Here is a 21,886-nt window from a genome sequence, read left to right as displayed (position 1 = left end):
GTTCTCTCTCTTCACTGCCTTCGTCCCCGCTCTATTTCACTTCATCCTTTCACTCTTGCTTCCTTCCAATGAGGACGGAGCTGCGGGAGAAAGGGCGCTATAGAGGATCGCTGTGGAGAGCTGCTGCTGTGCTTTGACATCTGAGCTCTGTGGAAAACGATCTCAATACAATTCTGAAAAACGCGACTCTCCGAACGCCAGCCGAACAAGTCTCCACAGCCGAAGCGCTGTGTCTCTTTTCAGCTGGCGATAAACCTTTCCTCGATCCTTTGCGGACTTGTAAAACTGTTCCTGATCAGAATAAAAAACGCTCACGCTAATACACAAGCACCCGTGTCTCGCCAAAGCTGACAAATAAACAGACGGACAAGCCGCACTGCACGTGTGAACAGGGGAATGAGCGAGCAAGCGGGGATAGGGCGCCTCCTGCGCTTAAAAGCTTACAGCACCTGGTATTCCCAGGCGGTCTCCCATCCAAGTACTAACCAGGCCCATCCCTGTTTAGCTTCCGAGATCAGACGAGATCAGGCGTGCTCAAGGGGGTGTGGCCGTAAGCGAGAGCAAGGCTCGCTGGCACCCTTCTTATTGAGAGGACAGCTCCGTCACCTCTTTTACGACGCTGCTTTTTTTCCCTTGCGTTTTTCTCTTCTTCCCACGTTCTCTCTCTTCACTACCTTTGTCCCCGCTCTATTTCACTTCAGCCTTTCACTCTTGCTTCCTTCCAATGAGGACGGAGCTGCGGGAGAAAGGGCGTTACAGAGGATCGCTGTGGAGAGCTGCTGCTGTGCTTTGACATCTGTGCTCTGTGGAAAACGATCTCAATACAATTCTGAAAAACGCGACTCCCCGAACGCCAGCCGAACAAGTCTTTAAGTGGAAATCTAATAAGTAAATTGATTCTTAAAATGTAGAGAGCTTTGCAAAGAAATATATTGGGGCTTTTAGATAATATATTTCAAGGATGTAATTGCTGTGCTACAGTACGTGCAGAATTTTAGAAAACAGTGCGTCAACAAAGTACACTGTTTAGGTTACTTTAGAAGACAATGTACCAAAACAATATATGCTGTCTGGGTCGTTAGAATTAGCTGAAAGTAACTGATTAGCTTTGAATAACATATCTAGTGCTTCTTCTTTCGCTTTTTGATGTAATTTGTTTTCTCTTAGGGAAAGTGGAAGTTTTAGAATGGACAACGCGCTGAGCTTTTTTACAGCGCAACGTCTTATGAAAACCCTGTACTGCTTGTAACAAATTGAGTCTCTGGTTGCTCCCAATATTGAAATAAAGACCTTACTCAGGTGAGAACTCTCTCTTGTGGCTTCCTTGATAGTTATATTTCCATGACACTGGTTTTAATGTCTGTAGATTGTATCTTATTTTTATTTTTTGTTTTGTTTCATGTTCATATTATGTGTTTTCACCCAGTTGACTCCAGTTAATAACAGTTCACCCAGTTAATAGCCACTTTTTATGCGCGAAAAACGGGTGATCTTTCTATCTCATGATCAGCTTAGTATCTTTCTGTAAGTTTTTTTCTTCTTAATTAAACGTTTAAAATACATGAATTTCATAAAGACAACACACGTTTCGAACAGAAAAAAATCATATTCTGTTCTCTTCCTGGTATGTATAACAGATCAGCAGGTCTTATTTTCCCAATTGCTTTTTTCCACTGTATTTATCATATTGGCTAGCCAATGTCCTCTCTTAGCTAGGTAATGTTACTTGTGGATGTGCTTCTGCGTTGCGTAGAAGCACATGTATCCATAGAAAGTGTATTATACTACTATTTGAGCTACAGTACATAAAAATAATTATATCGTTATTAATTTCTTTAGGTACGTGATTCCATATTATATTCCCTATTAATCAAATTCTAAAAGTAAATTAATTAATCAAATTCTAAAAGCTTTTGTTTACTCCGATAACGAGCACATTCACAGAAAATGTGAATATCTTATGACTTTTCACAAAGTATATAAAGTTAAGATGGTCAGAAGGAGCATGTAAAAACGTTTCCGAAACGTGGTAAAATCTTACTACATGTAAGACTTTGATGCTTAAAATGTTTAGGAAGAAAGTGGAATACTGGTGTGTATTTTTTCTTTAAACTACCAATACCAGCCATATACAGTTTACACTATATGTTTATGTTCCTAAATTAATATAGTTTATGGTGGTGTATCGTGGTTGTAGAGGTTTGATGGGTTTACTGAGACAATTATTAATTGTAGCAGTAATCACGAGGTTGTTCGTTGTGGCTTTTAGAAAATCAATCGTCAGAACAACTAACAACGCACACACACGGGTTCAATACACGAGATACATTTATTCATATAAATTGTGCACCAAACATATACTAGTCTGCCTGGATACGAGCGGCAGACCTTACTGTGAGGGTTATCAATATACAAGGTATATAATCTCGAAGAGATGCCAACACAAAGAGATACACAACAGAGAATATATGTCAATATATATCGTTCGGTTACCAAATCGCTAATCAGTGTTATTACCCACTGTTACTCTAAACTCGGAAGTAAATACATTACTCATGAATTAAATTGATAACAACTTGTGTTGAGGTACAATTGAATTCTCGAGACACAATGTAGAACATGGGGTTTACTTATCCACTGTGTATGGATTTGGAATCTCCCGGCACGAACACCAAGTCACTCTTTTGCCTGGGAAGAAGCTGGTTCGTTCCTGGTCCAGCGCTGCTTCTGAATAAGCTATTCAGGTTGTCGATGAGGGTCCAACTGTAGGCTGCCGTTGATCAAGCGGATCATTCACGTTGGTAGAATTCTGAGTACGTATGGGATCCTCGGCCTCGCGCTTAGAACAAAGTCCAAGTCCCTTTGCAGACAACAGCAGTTGTCACGTGATTGTCTCTGAGGATACGCGAAAATGGCCAAGGAGAGCCCCGATCTGAGCTTGCGCTCCCTTTTTGACCAAGACATAGATGTGTGCTGATTGGTTGAGAGTTTGGCGGGCATTAGAGACCCACGTGGTATTACCACGCCCTGCCAGTCCCTGATTGGTTGGTCAAGGTGAGATATGAGTCACTTACTCTTGACACTTAGGAATGCAGTCCAGATGTCCATTCGGCACTCCCTAGACAGATAGGCACCAATTTATGACCATTGATCATGATAGCCAGGCTAAGCTAAGTGCATCCCCATCTGGGAGCTGTCCATTATCAAAAGAAAACATCTTAAATCAACCTGCATGAATACTTTCTCTGTGGCTGCACCACAAAGATGGAGGGTGAGATGGGGCCTCATTTAGGACAGAATACCACCGCCTAATTCTGTCTTATTAACAAGCATTGCCGCTACAACGGCATCTCTCCTGTCAAACGTCCTCCTGACGTGTTTGACAGGATCTGGGCCGTGGTGAACAGTGGGAAAGACGCCCTGTGGAGAGTGAGGAACATGGGGCTGTTCAAAGGCATCGAGGTCCCAGTCAAGGCAGCAGGTAGCCTGGCCCTGTTCATCACCCGAGAGAACTATTACCTCAGAGATCTGTGGAGAGAAGGGAGGGAGGAAGCAGAAAATCCGTGGGAAATTGAGAGCATAGGTCAATATCTCAAGAAACTGTGAAAAACATTATCATGTTTAAGTAAAGAATGTGATTTGCACCAGAAAAAAATAAATTGTTGCTATATAACTGGTACCGTGTCAAAATGTAATGAGATGTGATTATATATACTGTTTTAAGTATGTATATTAATGTAAAGCTTTCTAATTTGTGATGTCCTGTATTTTTTTGTGAAAAGAAAATAAAGTTCTTAAAAAATCGATTCACCCAGGGCGAGGCTCGGCCATTGCACTCCGGCTGTGCTGACCCCTGCGAATTCCCCAAATGTGGGAATCTCGACTGCATAATTTCTGGTAGTGGGGGACTGCGTTCGCGCTCTCTCCTGATGTGCTTGGTCCAATATCAGATACGGGAGAGTTAGGACACCATGAGCTGCGATAGGATCCCAGTTCGAAAGGAGTCGATGCCACTGCTGGTTCCCGGTTTCTTTTAGTTAGAGGTCCGGAGAAGCATTTCAAGCTGGTTACACTACTCCTTCCGGACATTCATTCCCTTTTCAAAGTCAGTCGTTTTGCTGTTGTCTGCATTATTTAGGCTGATTATCGAGGTTAGCCTTTATTTGGTCATGGGGGCCTCGGTACTGTATGCTAATTCTCAAAACAGTTTCACCCGTTTTCTGATTGCTAGGTTCTGTACCAGTGCAGACATGTCAAACAGTGAATGGCTGTACCTCTATTGTATCCGTGCTCAATGAATGAAATCAGTATTAAATGAATATATGTAAAGTTATATGAAAAACAAGTGGTTTGTCGACTCATCTTCATTTGCAGATTTAGAGGCAGCTTCGATATTCGGGGGAGGCGTAAAACATGGTGCTGATCTTTGGAAAGCAGGAGGCAAAACTGACACGTTCTCATACAAGGAGCTGAAACCAGGCCACCTGGGTGAAGATCAGGTATCGTAACCGCTAGACCATATGGGAGCATACAGCCATGTTGTGCGTGCGTCATGTAAGCAAACTGTAATTGCTGCCTTCATGACCTGCTTGATGGAGAAAACACACAAGAGAGTTGGCACTCAGAGTGTCGAAGGGTTGATGTATACTAGGGCTCAGTTGAAATGCAGCGTCAGGACTTTTCCGACTAGTGTCACACAAAGAGAGTACATCCTTTCCTACTGGCTGTGTATGTCTCGGTAACTCGCTGTGATCGTATAGTGCTCAGAATTTGTGTTGTGGCCGCAACAACCCCGGTTCGAATCCGCATACTGGCAGAATAGGAGGAGTACTGCCTGACTGGATCGTTGATGAACGACAGAGGCCACTCCGACCTCTTCTTGGTTTTCTTCAATGACTTACTAAGGATCTTCTTCACATTCGCCCATGCAGGGGAAGCCAGTTACACCAAAGCAAACGCAGGAAAGTGCATTTCAAGCAGAGACCAGGAGGGACTTGTTTACACCGAGAGTGGTCGGAGAATGGAACAATGCGCCCAGCCCTGTTGCTGGAGCCGATTCTTGATGAGATCTTGGGCTCACTAAGAGGCCCCCGCTGGATGCTAATCTTTCTGTTGTTCTTGCAGGTCCTGCGCTGCTTTTGAGCCGACAGAGCTCGTCCTGGTCTGTCGGCACAGCCCAATTGCAAATGATCGGCTCCACGTACAGAAGGAACGTGCGTTTGGTACAAGAGTGCACAAAGGCACCAGAAATACAATGGAAACAAATGACCGGTCGTTCAAGACCTCTGTGAACTACAGGAGCGTGCAAAACGAGGCTGCTTCCACCCGGTCTCGAACCGGGGACCTTTCGCGTTAGGCGAACGTGATAGCCGCTACACTATGGAAAGCTGCAGGGACCGCTGCTGGTGTCTTGCTTTCATTTCGGGCTGAGAAAGGGACGCGTCACTTTAGGCAGGGTGCGCTGGAGAGAGGAACAAAGGGCGCGATGAAACAAAATACCAAAACCCGGGATCAAACCAGGGACCTTTAGATCTTCAGTCTAACGCTCTCCCAACTGAGCTATTTTGGCGGTGCGCAGAGCCCACAGCCACCTGCTCCAGCCTTCCTGTGTTGCGGCATGAGCGCACCAAGAGTAGCGGGAGAGTGTTGCAGGAACGTCACTCTGAAGGAAAGCCACCCAGGTGCGCCCTCTGAGCTCTGTCCAGCGCATCTTCCTCGCATGGACTCCTGCCTGCGACGGGCAGGAAACAATTAACAATAACAGAACGACACCCCATGGGTGTCTCATGACCACACCTTAGGTTGTGACACGTGCAGGTGTGAGGGGTTGCCGGGCTACTTTGGAGCAGAGCTTGGGCGGAGGGAGGGCGGGAAAGCAGACAAAGAGGTGACACCTCAAGGTCTGCACGATCACAGCTCTCCGCCGCCCCAGGCTTCCGCTCGATAAGCTACTGGACACACCCGCCCCTCCTCACACAGACCGTGGAAAAGCCCCCGAGTGTGAGGGCTCTCTCTTCCTCCCAGGAGCTCTTGGACACGACGCACAGACAGGGCGCGGGGAGCCGCCGCCTGCAAACACGGCTCCAGGCAGGACTCCACTCCGCAGGAGCCGCAGAGCAGAGGAGATGGGGGCAGCTTAGCTCCTGTGCAGAGACCTGAGCTGTTGTTGCTGCGGACGCTGTCTTTTCTGCACTCGGGGTAGGAGTGAATGTTGAGTTGCCCTTAGAAATGAAGCAGAGTACTTCAACGGCACGGGTGTGTGTGTGTGTGCGCCCTGGTGATTCTGGGAGACAGATCGAACCTGGGCTGTGGTTTAAATGCTATTGGTTTGTGAACAGAATACCCTTATCCCAGTGCATTGTGCCACATTAAATAAACGCACGAGAAAAAGAGATTCAGAACGCAAAGCTGTGTCAGTGTTCTGTGTAAAAAATCGGTTTGAACATCACGGGAGCTGTTTTTAATAAGCTGCTGAGTAAAGAATATTGTAGCATTTACAGGTTCTTTTCAGAACAAAGGACGAGTGGAGACGCGATTAACAAACAAGCGCTTTGTTATTAATACTCACACTTTGTTATGAACACTACCATTAAAACTACCAGTTGTACTCTCACTAATGTTAAAATGAATACACTAGTAGTAGAATTAGTTGCTGCCCGTGACGTCACATACACTCTCTGTGACGAATGCGAGACACCTAGACACATACAGTGACGTGCCGGCTGTTGCCGTGGTTACCATACTTATGATTTATAAACACTGGAAAAAATGCATTTAAACTGTTACTTACATACATTTATCAACTTGGAATATAATTTTCTAGCTCTAGGATAGAGTTACCTAAATAATAATATGAATAATCATTGTTTAATTTCGGATTGAACATTATTAACACTAAACGCACTATGGTAATTGATCGATACAGTCTTTATTGACTGTTTTCTAGATATTTAAACAGGGTCAAGAAAAGAATCAGTACTCACCAATCGGTTAAGTTAATCGATTATTCTATGGTCCTTCAGCTGAATAAATTGGTTGTCGATACATAAGTGATCAATAATTCTCCTCCGTTCCCTCCGCGCGTCTCCCGCGGTCTCGCTCTCTGATCCCGGCGCTCTGGCTGGTGTCTGTGACGTCACAGCGCTCTTTCTGACAAAGCAGAGCTGGAGGAGACTCCTGTCCGGAGCCCGGGGGGCTTTTCTTACAGATATAAAATCTCCCCCCAAAAAAAAAACACACCGGACTGTGAAGAGAAGTGAATCATCACAGTTGGAGAAGGAGAGCGACAAACCTAGGAATAAAATTCATTAAACAGAAAAAAAAGTTTACATCGCAGATTATTGCGTTAAAAAGCGTACCCGTGTGGAGCAGTAGAGGACAAGCACGAGTCCCTGAAATAAGCGCTTTTAAGAGTTTTACACAAATCTTCAGAGTATAGAAGCCAGGAGGATCAGACTCCTGATCCTGGAGGTTAAAATGTGTATCCTGGTTTTATTTCCACCCAGCTCTCAGTTCCATCAGTGGTCTGATGATTTTAATTAACTGTATAACTGTTACCAGACTTAATCTAAATTGTAAATTTATAAGACTGGCTACTAATAATAAATATACTGATCAAAGTGTCAATACTGGTGTTTATAAAATAAATACTGTAGCATTTGCAGGTTCTTTTCAGAACAAAGGACGAGTGAAGACGCGATTAACAAACAAGCATTAACACAAAACCAAACACAGGATATACACACACATGAGGAGACTGAGGGAACAAGTACACATAGTTAGGGTGGTAATTACCTAACAACACACTATACTTTTACAAGACTACACAGGGCACTAGAACTACTAGGACATTATTTACACAGGTAGGGTCAGCCGCTGGTCATCGTGCTGACCCTCAGACTCTCCCCGGCTACCACTCCCAGCATGCCCAGCGGTACTACGAGCGCCTAGGGGCACTTTCTCCTCACCACCAGGCGAGGGCATTACACTGCCCCCACCTGAAGCGTCTGGCGTCTGGCATCTGGCGTCTGGCGTCTCGCCGACTTCGAACACCCCCTCAGGCTGTACTCGTACTGGGCTAACTGCTGTGGAACCCTGCACCGCAGTGACGGCTGGCGACCCACGGACGCCCCACTATCGTCCGGCTCCAGCCCCGGCTGCTCCTGTAGAGCCTCCCCACACGGCTCCTCCTCCCGGGCCCGGTAGGGGGCCAGGCGGTCTCGGTGCAGGACCACCACTCTCCCCCGTGTTCGCAACCGGACACGGTAGCAGACCTCACCCACCACCCCGAGTACCTCAGCGGGACCCTCCCACGACGGCGCCAGCTTAAGGCTGAGGCCTTTGCAGCGGCGCGGGTTGTACACCCAAACCGAGTCCCCGGGCTGGAAGGCAGGCCCCCTGCAGCGCAGGTCGTAGTGCCGCTTCTGCCGGACCCCCGCCTGTGTCAGGTGGGTCCGTGCAAAGCTGTGCACCTGCTGCATCCGCTGCCGCAGGTCCCACTCGTAGTCCGGTCCAGCTGGCGGTGCCGACCCGTCTACGGGCGGCGGGCCGAAGACCAGGTCCACCAGGGTTCGCATTTCCCGGCCCAGCATGAGCGAGGCCGGGGTGCACCCGGTGGATTCCTGGACCGCGGTCCTATACGCCCAGAGCGCAAGGGGGAGGTGGCGGTCCCAGTCCCGTTGGTGCCGGGACACCAGGGTGGCCAGCTGGGTGGCGAGCGTCCGATTAAACCGCTCCACCAACCCGTCGCTCTGGGGATGCAGCGGTGTGGTCCGCGTCTTAGTGATCCCCAGGCGCTGGCACACTCTGGCGAAGACCTCGAAGTTACGCCCCTGGTCACTGTGTAACTCCTCCGGCCCCCCCCCAGCCTGGCAAACATCCCCTCCAGCAGTGCATCGGCCACCGTGGGGGCACTCTGGTCCGGGAGGGCGTAGGCCTCCGGCCACTTCGGAAAAATGGCCACCAAGACGTAGCGCTTCCCAGCCTCGGTGCGCGGAAACGGGCCCAAAACATCCACCCCCACCCGCTCCATAGGAGCCCCCACCTGGTGTTGTTGGAGGGGGGCCCGAGAGCGCTCGGGGGGACCCTTCTGCGCCACGCACACCGCACACGTTCGGCAGTACCGCTGTACGTCCCGGTGGCAAAGACCCCAATAAAAATGGCCTCGGAGACGCTGCAGGGTTTCTTACCGCCGAAGTGCCCCATGCCCGGCTGGCCGTGCACCGCTCGGAGCACCGCCCCGCGGAGCGACCGAGGCACCACCAGCTGCCACCGTACCTTGCCACTGTAGGGTACCCGCCACCCCTGGCGCAGCACCCCGTCCTTTACCTCCAAGGCCTCCCACAGGGTGCAGAGGGCCTTGACGGACTTCGGGTGCGGGGCGAGCTTCTCTCGCGTAGGCCGCACTCCTGCTGCCCTCCAGCGGAGCACCGGCCCCACGTCAGGATCAGCTGCCTGACGCTGCGCCAGGTCTGGCAGGCCCACCCCCAGCGGCCCCTCCCGGGCCGTGGCCGCGGTGCTCACCCCCGCCACGGTGCGGACAGCCTCCTCACGCTGCTCCCGCCAGGCGCAGTGGTGGCAGTCCGCGGCCTCGCAGGGGCGCCGCGAGAGAGCGTCGGCATTGAGATGGCGAGACCCCACACGGTGCACGACAGTGAAGTCGTACTCCTGCAGGATCTCTATCCATCGCGCCATCTGCCCCTTCGGCTCCTTAAAGTGGAGCAACCAGGTGAGGGACGCATGGTCGGTCCTCAGCCGGAACCGGGTCCCGAACAGGTACGGCCTGAAGTGGTGGACCGCCGCCATCACCGCCAGCAGCTGGCGACGGGTCACGCAGTAGTTCCGCTCAGGCCTAGTCAAAGCCCGACTATAGTAGGCCACTACGCGCTCCCCATCCGGCCCCTCCTGCGCCAACACCGCACCCACCCCCGAGTCACTCGCGTCGGTGTCGAGAACATACGGCAACCGCGGGTCGGGGTAGGCCAGCACGGGGGCCCCCACCAGAGCTTCACGCAACCGGCCGAAGGCAGTCTCACAGCCCGAGTCCCAGTCGAAACGGCGGCCCTTGTCGGTGAGGCAGTGCAGCGGGGCAGCGATGCTGGCAAAGTCCCGGACGAACCTCCGGTAGTACGAGGCCAACCCCAGAAAGCTGCGGAGCTCCGTGACGGTGCGTGGAGTCGGCCAGTCCCTCACTGCGGCGACCTTACCTGGGTCCGTAGCCACCCCTTGCGGTCCAACAACATGTCCCAGGAAGCTCACCTCCCGCCGCAGGAGCTCGCACTTGCGGGGGTTGAGCCTCAGGCCAGCACCGCCTGGAGGTTCGTCAAGGCCTGGTCGAAGCCCCGGGCATGAACCAGCAGATCATCCAGATACAGCACACACTGGTTCCGCGGGACAGATGCCAGCACCCTCTCCATCAGCCTCTCGAACGTCGCCTGGACATTGCACAGGCCAAAAGGCATGACCGTAAACTGCCAGAGGCCCTGGCCGATAGAAAAGGCCGTCTTCGGGCGAGCATCGGGAGCAAGCGGTACCTGCCAGAAGCCGCAGCGGAGGTCCAGGGAGCTGAACCAGGTCGATCCAGTGATGTAGTCTAGGGCATCATCTATCCTCGGCAGGGGGTAGGAATCTTTCCGGGTGACCTCGTTCACCTTGCGGTAGTTGACGCAGAACCTCCACGAGCCGTCTTTTATTTTTACCAGTACAGCTGGCGCCGACCACGGGCTCGCGGAGGGCTCAATCACCCCCGCTGTGGCCATCTCCCGGATCTTTTCCTCGGCGGCGGTCCGCTTGGCGTGAACCATGCGTCCTGGTGGGATGCGGATGGGCCGAGCGTCGCCGGTGTTGATCTCGTGTTGGACCAGGGCAGTGCGGGTGCAGTCCTCATCTATCGCCGCAAAGAGATCCTCGTTCTGGGCGAGTAGCGCCTGGAGCCGCTGCCGCTGGTCCTGATCGAGGCCCTCGCAGCTCCGCTGGTAGAGATCCTCAACGGCGCGCCTCGCTCCCACGCAACGCTCGGCTCCCGCCGCCGCCGCCTTGTCTGGCCCCCCGGCTGACTCGGGAGCAGGATCCAGCACGCTCGCTCCCCGGCTCACAGGCCTGGTCTGCCCCGGCGACTGCCGCCGCCGCCGCCGCCACTGCCTCTTTTTCTCCCAGCTCCGGCAAGCCCGCGTCCCTCAGCCTTCGCCGGGCCTGCCCTCCACCAGGTGAAGTCACCCCTGCCACACCAACTCCTGCCAGCTCAAGTCCAAACTGGCCCCCACTCGCTGCAGTACGTCCAGCCCCAGAATGCAGTCCTCCTGGATGGGTGCGAGGTAGCAGGGGTGGCGCACCGTCGCTGCACCTAGATGGAAGGCAAGCACCTGTTTCCCCTGGACTGCAGCGAGCTGTCCCGTCACGGTCCATAGCCGCAGGCTGGAGGCCTCCCATCCTGGGGGGTTGGTGCCCTCGGTGTCGGGGAGGACGCCCGGCCGGTGTAGGGTTACCGATGAACCGGTGTCAAGTAGGGCCAGGCAGGGTTGGTCCTCGATCCGGCAGTGTAGGTACAGGCCCCGGCTACAGCCGACTCGCCCCACGGTGGCGTGAGGGGCGCCGGTTTTTACAGCGCTCTCCGGAGCGGGGGTTGAGGTGTTCGAGGGGCGGCCTTCCCCACGCTGAGTCGCCCCGTTCCCGTTTCCCGACGCCGATCGAGGAGTGCGAGGTTCGGGTGCCCGGCAGAACCGGGCTCGGTGTCCTCTCTTCCCCTCGCTGGATTCCTCCGTCGCCGTCTTTGGTCAGCCGGCAGGGCGCACTGCGTCTGCTGCCACTTCCAGTCACCCCGAACACGGCCTCAGCCCATGTAGCAAGGGCCAAGGCCTGCTCCAGCGATGTTGGCGCGGCCAGCTGCACGTAGCGCCGCAGCTCCTCGGGTGAGAGGGCCTTGAGAAAAGCCTGGAGAGCCATCTCCCGCTGCGCCTCCCGGGGGAAAGTTGGGTATCCTCGGCGGGCGAGGAACGCGACATCAGCGGCAACCGGGCCCAGTCGCTCTCCTGGTCGGCACCGCAGCAGGGCCAGCCTCTCCCGCATCAAGTCCGGCGCCTCCTCCACACCGAAACGCAGCTGGAGAGCCGCCGCCAGCGCCGTGTATTCGCCTCTGTCCTCCTCCGGGACATCCAGGAGCACCTGGCAGGCCACTCGTTCCATCTCCGCCCGGCTCCAGCCATTCGTCCGGGCCGCGAGCTGGAACTGCGCCTCGTAGATTTCCCACGGCGCTTCCCCATTGTAGCGACCTGGTCGCACCCGCGCTGATGGGTGTGGGAATCTCTGATCGGCTCCAGCAGGGAGAGTATCCTCTATCTGGGGTGCCCGCTGACCAGGAGTAGCGGCCAGTTGCCCCAATTCTACCGGCAGAACTACTATTGAATAGCCCTGGTAAGGGCTGTGGCTATCTGTCGCACCCAGGAGTTGCTCAGGCTCCCTATGTGCGCTGCCGATGGGTTCTGTTTCTTCCAGCGTCAGCCGGCGCTTAACAGAATCGGGTAGTGTCTGCCACGAGTTGTCCATTCTGCCCACTTCTGACACTAATGTAGTGTTTGCAGGTTCTTTTCAGAAAAAGAACGAGTGGAGACGCGATTAACAAACAAGCATTAGCTTTATTCGTTTACAACCACACAAAACCGAACACAGGATCTACACACACATGAGGAGACTGACGGAACACGTACACATATTTAGGGTGGTAATTACCTAACAACACACTATACTTTTACAGGACTACACAGGGCACTAGAATTACTAGGACATTATTTACACAGGTAGGGTCAGCCGCTGGTCATCGTGCTGACCCTCAGACTCTCCCCGGCTACCACTCCCAGCATGCCCAGCGGAACTACGAGCGCCTAGGGGCGCTTCCTCCTCACCACCAGGCGAGGGCGTTACAATATGGACTCCTGGGAGGCTCCCATACTTCGGATTCTTGCGTTCTTATCAGAACATACTGATGCGCAAACATATTCATTACCATATTTCAAAGCATTGGAATAATATATGTCGTACAGCAACACAAAAACAGGAAGACAAGTATCACAGCTACTATAATCGGTGTTAGTAACTTAAAGAAAAACATTCCCCCTGGCCCAAACAGTGATTCTAACCAGGAGAGAAAGGGGTGAGGCTGTAGAATGAGGCATTAAAGCACATACATAACAAGATGCATTAAATTTCTTTAACTTTACAGTATGATTTATAAGTTTATACCACAAATTACTCATATCACCCTCATTATCAGTTTCATTCAGCCAGTTTGTATACAAAGAGGCTTCGCATTTAGATTCTTCCTCTTTCTGGGTGGTGACAGGCTTCCACATAAAAAGGAAAAAGGCTGTGCACATCAGTCCCAAGCATGTGATCCCCATCTAACCCTGTGGAGACATCACTCCTGCGCTTTGCTCAGTTCGTTTGTGACCTTTTTACAGTGGAAGCATGAATTCAGGGCACCCTTTCCGTGACTTTCACAGCAGTCGCAGTGGTCAGCAGCCTTGGTACGGCCCCCTCCACCTGAGTGAACACCACTTCTTTTTCCTGAAGTCTTTCACCAGAAGAGTAATAACTCTTAGAAAAATCTACACATTGTTCCACTGCCTCAGCTGTGCCATTTTGCAGAACAATTCTAGCTGAAGTTGTAAAATTTCTCATTGGCCCGTTCCTGCAAAACATCTTATTATGAACAAACAAATCATAATAATAATGTGCATCTAGGGGAATCACTCCCAAGGGTAACCCCCCCTTAAAACTATATTGTTCTACCCATCAGGTTCTGCCACTAGATAAGAGAACCTTTCCCATGAAATCATTTGTTGACCTTCATGATCCCTTCAGGGCGTACAATTAGCACAGAAGCAGCAGCTTTAGTCCACATGTTTTTCAAGCAGAATATTAACAGTATGATTATAACGAATAATACCAGACACACAAATATGTATTGAACCAGAGACCCTCTCCAGGTTCCTAGCACAGACTGTAGCCATGCACCAATGCCCCAATCATCTGGATTATAATTATGATATATATTTTTCTTCATCATAGATGTGCTTTGCTAAGTCATTAATTTGCTAATAATTGTCTAGAATACAAGTACTGTTTAGTCTTTGCTCACCTAAACAGCTGTCTATCACCCTAATAGAGAATGGCCTAAAACTGTGATTATAGCGAGGAGCATACAGTTATTTCCATTCTAATACATCTGAGTTACACTCAGACTAAAAGCAGGGCTATTTACCCATGCCAATACACCTAAATAATCACCTCTATCAAAGGGGATTACTCCCATGAGCATCTTTTATAGCAATACAATCCCAACAGGAGCTCTGATTATTATTTGTGGCTGACTGATAAAGTATTGATTCCATATCCCCATTTATAAAAGTAAAACTCATTACACTTAACAGGTACACTGTCACCCCCCCTCAGGAAGCTCAACAAACACAGAAACAGTGACAATATAATAATGTTCACTCAGTCTCTGGTGCAGTGGTTCGGTGTCAGCGCAATGCGTAGATCCAGTGATCTCATCCTGTCACTCAGATGGCAGAGTCGGTAGTCAGTTGCACTTGATATGGTCCTTCCCAGCAGGGTTGCAACATCTGGCAGGGTATATCTTCCTCACCCACACCCACTCGCCAAGTATCAGATCGTGTCTTCCCTCTACTGGAGGTCTCCAAGCATCCAGCACCTGTTCACCAGCCCCGTGCACCACTTCAATTAACAACCTACAATACTACAATAGAGAATTAGCAAATTCAACAATCCATTAGCCAAATTCATCCCTCCAGGAAGTTTCGTTGATTGGCCTGTGATGATATCAAACAGGCTCTATTACACAGTTCTGTTTGATCCAGCCCGCATCCCATGGCGTTCCTTCAGTCTGATGTCTAGTCAATCTTTTCTGTTCCTTCATTCCACTGTTCCAGCAGACTGAGGGTGATCTCAGTCCATCTCACCCCGAATAATCCAGCCACAGCCTGTCTCTTGATCATAATACATGCGGTAGGGCAGTGCCCACCAAGGGCTTATCTCCATCATCAAGTGTTTGGTAGACACAGAGGCAGTGACAGCAACCCACTGAGAAAACAGATTATAAGAGCCAAGGTTGTAAACATTTGCTACTGCATGAAAGGTTTCTCAGGAGCAGGCCTTTTGAGCTGTAGCACCTGCACCTGAACTGTAGTTGAGTTCCTTTGATAAGCACATAAGTGGCTACTGCTTCAAACACGGTCCCCACCCAGGTTTGGGTAACCGGCACACCATTTGACTCACACCCAGGTGTCCGACAGAGTGCATTAGTCGAGCTACAAAGGGCATTAGGCTGTGAGGGCATGCAGAGCGTCCAGTGTGCTGGCAGCACCACACTCTTTTCTAACCATGTCCTTTTCTCTGCTTTAGAGGCCTCAGCCTGAATATCCTGTAGCTGTCCCCTTTTCACCAACAGAGGTCTCACAGGGGTCTCAGACTCCTGTTCTACCAGGACTGTGCACCTGACAGCTACATCTGCAAAGTTGTTCCCTCGAGTTACTGGAAACATTTCTTTATTATGTGATTTATACTTTACCACAGCTACTTCAGTCAGTAGCTGCAAAGCTTCTAACAGTTCAGAGACAAACCCAGCATTCTTGACTGGAGTCCCTGCCATGTTGGGGAAATCCCTATTCCTTCACTGCCATCCAAAATTGTGGCATACACCAAATGTATATATACAGTCTATATAAATTGCTACAATTTTCCATTTAGCATATTTACAAGTTTCAATTAAATATTTTCATTCGGTCTGCTAGTTCTACACCAGATTATTCACAGTTTATACAGCCAGGCAGGTAGCCTGCACAACACATAAACACGGCCCCTTGGCCACCGCATCAAGGGGTCCTGAATAATAATAACCCACCAGACGATGCCTATCTCCATGCTACTGCACCAGCACAACGGCTCACAACCCATTTCTTTCACTTACAGACAGATTACATACAGATGATCCGTCTGAGGGAATACAGTCCAGGGCCAGTGTCTGCAAGAAAGCTTGTTTCAAAACATCAAAAACGGTTTCTGCTGCAGGGGTCAAGGCAATTTTGTCTTTAGACTGCACTACCCCCCTTAAACCAATACGTCACTGGACAAGCTCGTTCTGAGAAGGCATTCACCCTGGCTTTATCATGTAGTTGGTTTTATACTCCTTTTTTTCCTCTTTAGATCCAATACTTGGAGAAGCCCCGCCTTATGGATTCCCTGATTAGGTAAAACAATCACAATATCACATAACTCTATTGAGTTAGTTTACATAAATGCTATTTCATGCAGTAATTCCTTATAAAATGCTGCAGTCTGGGCCTAAAATAGGTCTGGGGTGTCCCCCACCCACATCAGTAGTTGAAACTGTACATCTTTTCCCAAGCAGACTGTGACAGCTTATATTTGCTTTAAACACAACCCTTGCACCCCTTCTCCTGTAGCCTCCTGTTACCCGTTAGAAAACTTTATATCACATCTTTATGCTGTTTTAGTTTAAAAACAGGACAGCTGTGCTCCTGTGTCCCCCAGTTTCTGGTTACAGTTAAGATTATTTCACTTTTATTTAAATCCTGAGATAAATTTAGGAAGGCTACAGAGGGGTTTACTAGATTAAAACTGTTAGTTCACGCACGGCTCTCGTTTCAGCTTCTGACATGTTCTTTAATTGTGAAATCAAGCCTCTTTCTTACAATTTCTCCAAAAAACACCTTTTTTTTAGTAACTGCACACCAGCTTATTAGTAGTTTTGTCTTTGGGGTTTTATATCTCGGTATAACATTAAAGTCGCACAATAATTTCGACAAACTGGCGGCTCCCTTTTCTCCTCCTTGGGAGTCTTTTTACCTCCCATTTGCAGCGCTCGCACTTCTGCATGCATGCTTCGCGAGTTATTAAATCAAATCTGTTTCCGCTGTCCATAATATCAGGAAAGCATAGTTGTACATTCTTGGCAACATCAGGTTTTAACCCACTCAAGTAAATTTGTTTTATTACTGTGGAAGTATCTTCATTCACTTCCTTCTCATCGACTAACCCCGAGTATACTATCCATAAAGCTATAAACCTTTCTGTAAAATCTGAAAAAATCCTCACTTCCTTCTGCTGACATGCTGTTACTTTTCTCTAATCAGTTTTCGGTGGGTAATGCTCTTTCAAAAATCTCCACACTAATTCCCACCCTTCTCCTAGATTCTCTCTTAAGGCATTCTATTTCTTCTTTTGCTGTTTCTTTTTCTGCATATATAACTTCGTTTCGTTCAGCCATTGCTTTTAGCTTTTCCATCAGAGATTTTTGCGTCTCATCTATGACATTCTGTTGAATTCTCAAATATTCCTCTAAATATTGTTTATTTTTATCCAAATGTTCATACACTTTTCTACATTCCTGTTCAGCCTAAATTCCGTCTGACACATTTCTTTTAAGTTTCACTTTGGATTAATCAAACTTTTTTTTTTCTTCACACCAAACCATTTTCACGTCTCCCACGCGCCCCGCGGAACCCCCCAGTCGAGACAAACTGACGAACTATCACAATTCGGGAACACGGACCAGGTTCCAAATCCTGGCTTTAAACACACAGTTGAATCGAGTTACCATTTTCGGCTCTTCTGCGAGTACAGTTCTAGTTACTACCTTCAGCCGTACTGCAGTCGTGTACCAGGATGCAACACCTGGATTGTTTCGCACGGGCAGGGCGAGACGCTATTCCTTCAGCAATCCCTCCTTTTCTACCCCACCTTCACAAAACAGGCATCTAAAAACACATACACCATTAACTCATTTTTCTGTTGTACTTGCTTCAGCACCACAGCAACATGGAGAGGACAAGGGACTTTTTAGAAAAGAGGAGTCCTTACCTCTTTTTAGAAGCGGACGCCTAACTTTTCCTCTCCATGTCCGTGTGGATTAATTTAGATGGATACTTCTTCATCATTTGGGTCACGTATCCGCCAATCTGACTCCTCCTTTTTAGAGGACGTTGTAAACCTTTAGGAGCAATATGATCTAGCAACAAGGTTATGTCACTGTAATTAGGCTTAAGACAATCAAGAACAAGGCTTGGCTTTCTTCGAAATTCTTTACGGTCATCAGGCAATTTAGGAAAAGACTTAACTAATGCAAATAATTCACTAGGAGACCAATGTCAATGTACATATGCTGGAGTTCCTTCTGGACCTGTAAAAGTGCACATTGGCATTTCACGAACAAGTGAAAAGGCTTTGGCTCCGGACCGCTTTCTAGTTTCGGTGGAGACTTTTTCTTTTTAGAAGGCATGGCCATGACTTTAGCTGCAGCTTGCTGTTCTTTAGTTTCAAGACTAGTCTTTTTTGAAGCTTCCCATTATTTCTGTGATTCCTCTTTCCATTACGTAAGTATTCCAATTCACTTTCTTTCCTTTCTTCTCCTTCTCTTCTAAGTTTCCCCTTCTTCAGGAAACTTCTTTTTCCTAATTCAACTTTCCTCTGTCCATTCTGATTCACTTACAAAGATCCTATATAGTTATGGGCCCCTAATTATCATATATAAATTATGTGCAAGTTCCCTTACACCTATTACCCTAGCTTTACAGTTCATGAACATAAAACATTTTTTTTACTCTAACCCAGGCTATAATTGTTTCTCTGAATTTGTCGTACATGTACTTTTGCTGGACTGCTCGGTCCCATTTTCATCTTTGAATTTTAATTTCCCATTTTTACCGATCGGTGCCTTACTTAGAACCTTATCACATCAACTACTCCGCAGAGCAAAAACCACACGTCTGTGTTAAGATAAGTTCTTTATATGAGTCCCAGACTCATCAAACCCGCGTGAGAACACCCCTGTGGCTCGCTTCTCAAACTATTAATTTTTAAGGATCACTTACTGGCGTCAGACAGCTGCCAATTCTCCAGACGCGTCTCTGGAAGGATAAACAATTTATCCTCCGAGGTTCGTCCAATTTTGCTAAAATTGTCAGGGACGGATGGAGTTTCAGCAGCCGTTCGCGTTCAGGTTTCTGATCCCGGACGAGCCCTCAAATTGTCATGGAACTATCAAGGAAGCCACAAGAGAAAGTTCTCACCTGAGTAAGGTCTTTATTTCAATATTGCAAGCCCTGCTGCCACTTCGCAAAGTGCAACCAGAGACTCAATTTGTTACAAGCAGTACAGGGTTTGTATAAGACGTTGCGCTGTAAAAAAGCTCAGCGCTTTGTCCCTTCTAAAAGTTCCCCTTTCCCTAAGAGAAAACAGATTACATCAAAAAGCGAGAGAAGAAGCAATAAGATTTGTTATTCAAAGCTAATAAGTTACTTTCAGCTAATTCTAATGACCCAGACAGCATATATTGTTTTGGTACATTGTCTTCTAAAGTAACCTAAACAGTGTACTTTGTTGATGCACTGTTTTCTAAAATTCTGCACGTACTGTAGCACAGCATTTACATCCTTGAAATATATTATCTTAAAGCACCAATATATTTTTTGCAAAGCTCTCTACATTTTAAGAATCAATTTACTTATTAGATTTCCACTTCAAGACTTGTTCAGCTGGCGTTCTAGGAGTCGCGTTTTTCAAAATTGTATTGAGATCGTTTTCCACAGAGCTCAGATGTCAAAGCACAGCAGCAGCTCTCCACAGCGATCCTCTATAGTGCCCTTTCTCTCGCAGCTCCGTCCTCATTGGAAGGAAGCAAGAGTGAAAGGCTGAAGTGAAATAGAGCGGGGACGAAGGCAGTGAAGAGAGAGAACGTGGGAAGAAGAGAAAAACGCAAGGGAAAAAAAGCAGTGTCGTAAAAGAGGTGACGGAGCTGTCCTCTCTATAAGAAGGGTGCCAGCGAGCCTTGCTCTCGCTTACGGCCACACCCCCTTGAGCACGCCTGATCTCGTCTGATCTTGGAAACTAAACAGGGATGGGCCTGGTTAGTACTTGGATGGGAGACCGCCTGAGAATACCAGGTGCTATAAGCATTTAAGCGCAGGAGGCGACCTATCCCCGCTCGCTCATTCCCCTGTTCACACGAGCAGTGCGGCTTGTCCGTCTGTTTATTTGTCAGCTTTGGAGAGACACGGGTGCTTGTGTATTAGCGTGAGCGTTTTTTATTCTGATCAGGAACAGTTTTACAAGTCCGCAAAGGATCGAGGAAAGGTTTATCGCCAGCTGAAAAGAGACACAGCGCTTCGGCTGTGGAGACTTGTTCGGCTGGCGTTCGGGGAGTCGCGTTTTTCAGAATTGTATTGAGATCGTTTTCCACAGAGCTCAGATGTCAAAGCACAGCAGCAGCTCTCCACAGCGATCCTCTATAGCGCCCTTTCTCCCGCAGCTCTGTCCTCATTGGAAGGAAGCAAGAGTGAAAGGCTGAAGTGAAATACAGATGCAGCCATTCAAAATGAGCGTTAAAAACCCGCGGTAAAGTAACCAACCCGCAGGGCACCGTAGGGCACCGCGGTAAGTGATTGGCTGGCCAAAATGACCGACAGGGGCACTCGTGGTGCATTGGTTGGTAGTGAAAAGATTTAATAATTTAATGTCTTTACTGTGCACGTTTCAATCCGCTTAGTTTTGAATATTTATATGGAATTTTACCACTAAAGGGAAATTTTAGTAGCTGAGCATAAAAAGAAGAGGAGCATAACGCATCTGAAGGTCATAAACGATATTAATTTAGGGACATAAACATTACTGTATGTACATAAACTGTACTGTGTATGGCTGGTCTTGAAAGTTTAAAGAAAAAATACACACCAGTCTTCCATTTCTCCCTAAACATTTTATGCATGAAAGTTTTATGAAACGGTACCCAAATATGTGATTGCTGTATAGAATTAATTTTAATTTTTAAAAATTATTTAACACGAAAATTAAGCTGTTTACATCTTCCGCCTGAGAACAGTCACCCGTTGCTACCCAACGCAGAAACACAGCCACTAACTAGCAAAGAGAGGACATTAGCTAGCCAATATGATAAAGAAATAAATGATTATTTTGTTTATTTCTTTTGCACATTTATTTGAACATTTCCATCGATTGTACAAGCACTTGGAAACTGTCCAATCCCTAGTTCATCAAGCATTTACCAGTCTGGCGCCGGTCTGTGTCTTCTAGGATATAATGCCAGCGAACTCTTGTTTTTATGTCCACTATAACTACGCTGGGCAAACGTTCCGGGGTCAAATTCTTCCAGCACGGGGGTACCTTTAAAGCGGAGATGACGGCACCGAAATATTTTGGCGTGCCTTCTCTTTAAAGCCCTGGCCAAATATGAAGACAGTACGTACAGTTATAATTCAAACGGAATTAAAAACTACACATCCCAGTTACCATGGTGGTGCTTGTGATCATTGCGTTTAACCAACGAAACAGGGCGAAAAATCAGTCACATGACTTTGGGGCAGAGTTTCGAAAGCTTAACCTATCAGCAACAAAGCTAAATTTACACGATAGGCTACCTCAAACTGTCAGTTACACGACTGTGTATGTCGCTTAAGCCACACCTATTTGGCATTTTAGTTATGGAGGCGAGAAGACGCCCCCCCCCCTCTCTCTGGGTGTCTGATTTGCCGCCATCTTTAACTGTTCGGTGTCCGAATCGGAGTAGCTACGCGTACGAAATAAAGTTAATCCCAACTACAAAACATATATTTTTGTGGTAGGAGGGTGCAAAACATCAGTATTTTCTGCTATTAATTACTGTACGATTTATAGTTGAAATCTGAGCCTAGATATAAAGTTAGATATAAAGTTAAAATCTCGACAAAGCAATGTAGGAAATACAGAGAAAATAAATCCTTTCTGACATCTAAAATCAGTTTCGATCAAGGTCTCTAAAACGAACAAGAAAAAGAGGATTTTCGGAGGGCAATTACTC

The 21,886-nt window shown here is 48.2% G+C and overlaps 3 non-coding genes and 1 pseudogene across 3 annotated transcripts; 2 read left to right on the top strand and 2 right to left on the bottom strand.

Moving 5' to 3' along the window:
* Positions 1 to 437: 437 nt before the first annotated feature.
* On the bottom strand, positions 438 to 556 carry LOC148670612 (5S ribosomal RNA). The gene has a single exon (XR_015937816.1). It is a non-coding gene; the product is annotated as a 5S ribosomal RNA (ribosomal RNA).
* Positions 557 to 3,764: 3,208 nt separating this feature from the next.
* LOC148670611 (U1 spliceosomal RNA) lies at positions 3,765 to 3,929 on the top strand. Its single transcript, XR_015938148.1, has one exon. It is a non-coding gene; the product is annotated as a U1 spliceosomal RNA (small nuclear RNA).
* Positions 3,930 to 5,316: 1,387 nt separating this feature from the next.
* trnal-uaa (transfer RNA leucine (anticodon UAA)) lies at positions 5,317 to 5,388 on the bottom strand. Its single transcript has one exon. It is a non-coding gene; the product is annotated as a tRNA-Leu (tRNA).
* Positions 5,389 to 19,869: 14,481 nt separating this feature from the next.
* Positions 19,870 to 19,988, top strand: LOC148670609 (5S ribosomal RNA; annotated as a pseudogene).
* The last annotated feature ends 1,898 nt before the right edge of the window (positions 19,989 to 21,886 follow it).

The sequence above is a fragment of the Lepisosteus platostomus genome, chromosome 5 (genome assembly GCF_059453375.1).
Source record: "Lepisosteus platostomus isolate fLepPlt1 chromosome 5, fLepPlt1.hap1, whole genome shotgun sequence".
Taxonomy (NCBI): Eukaryota; Metazoa; Chordata; class Actinopteri; order Semionotiformes; family Lepisosteidae; genus Lepisosteus; species Lepisosteus platostomus.
Note: the sequence above shows the minus strand (reverse complement) of the source record. Positions and strands in the feature narration are given on the sequence as shown.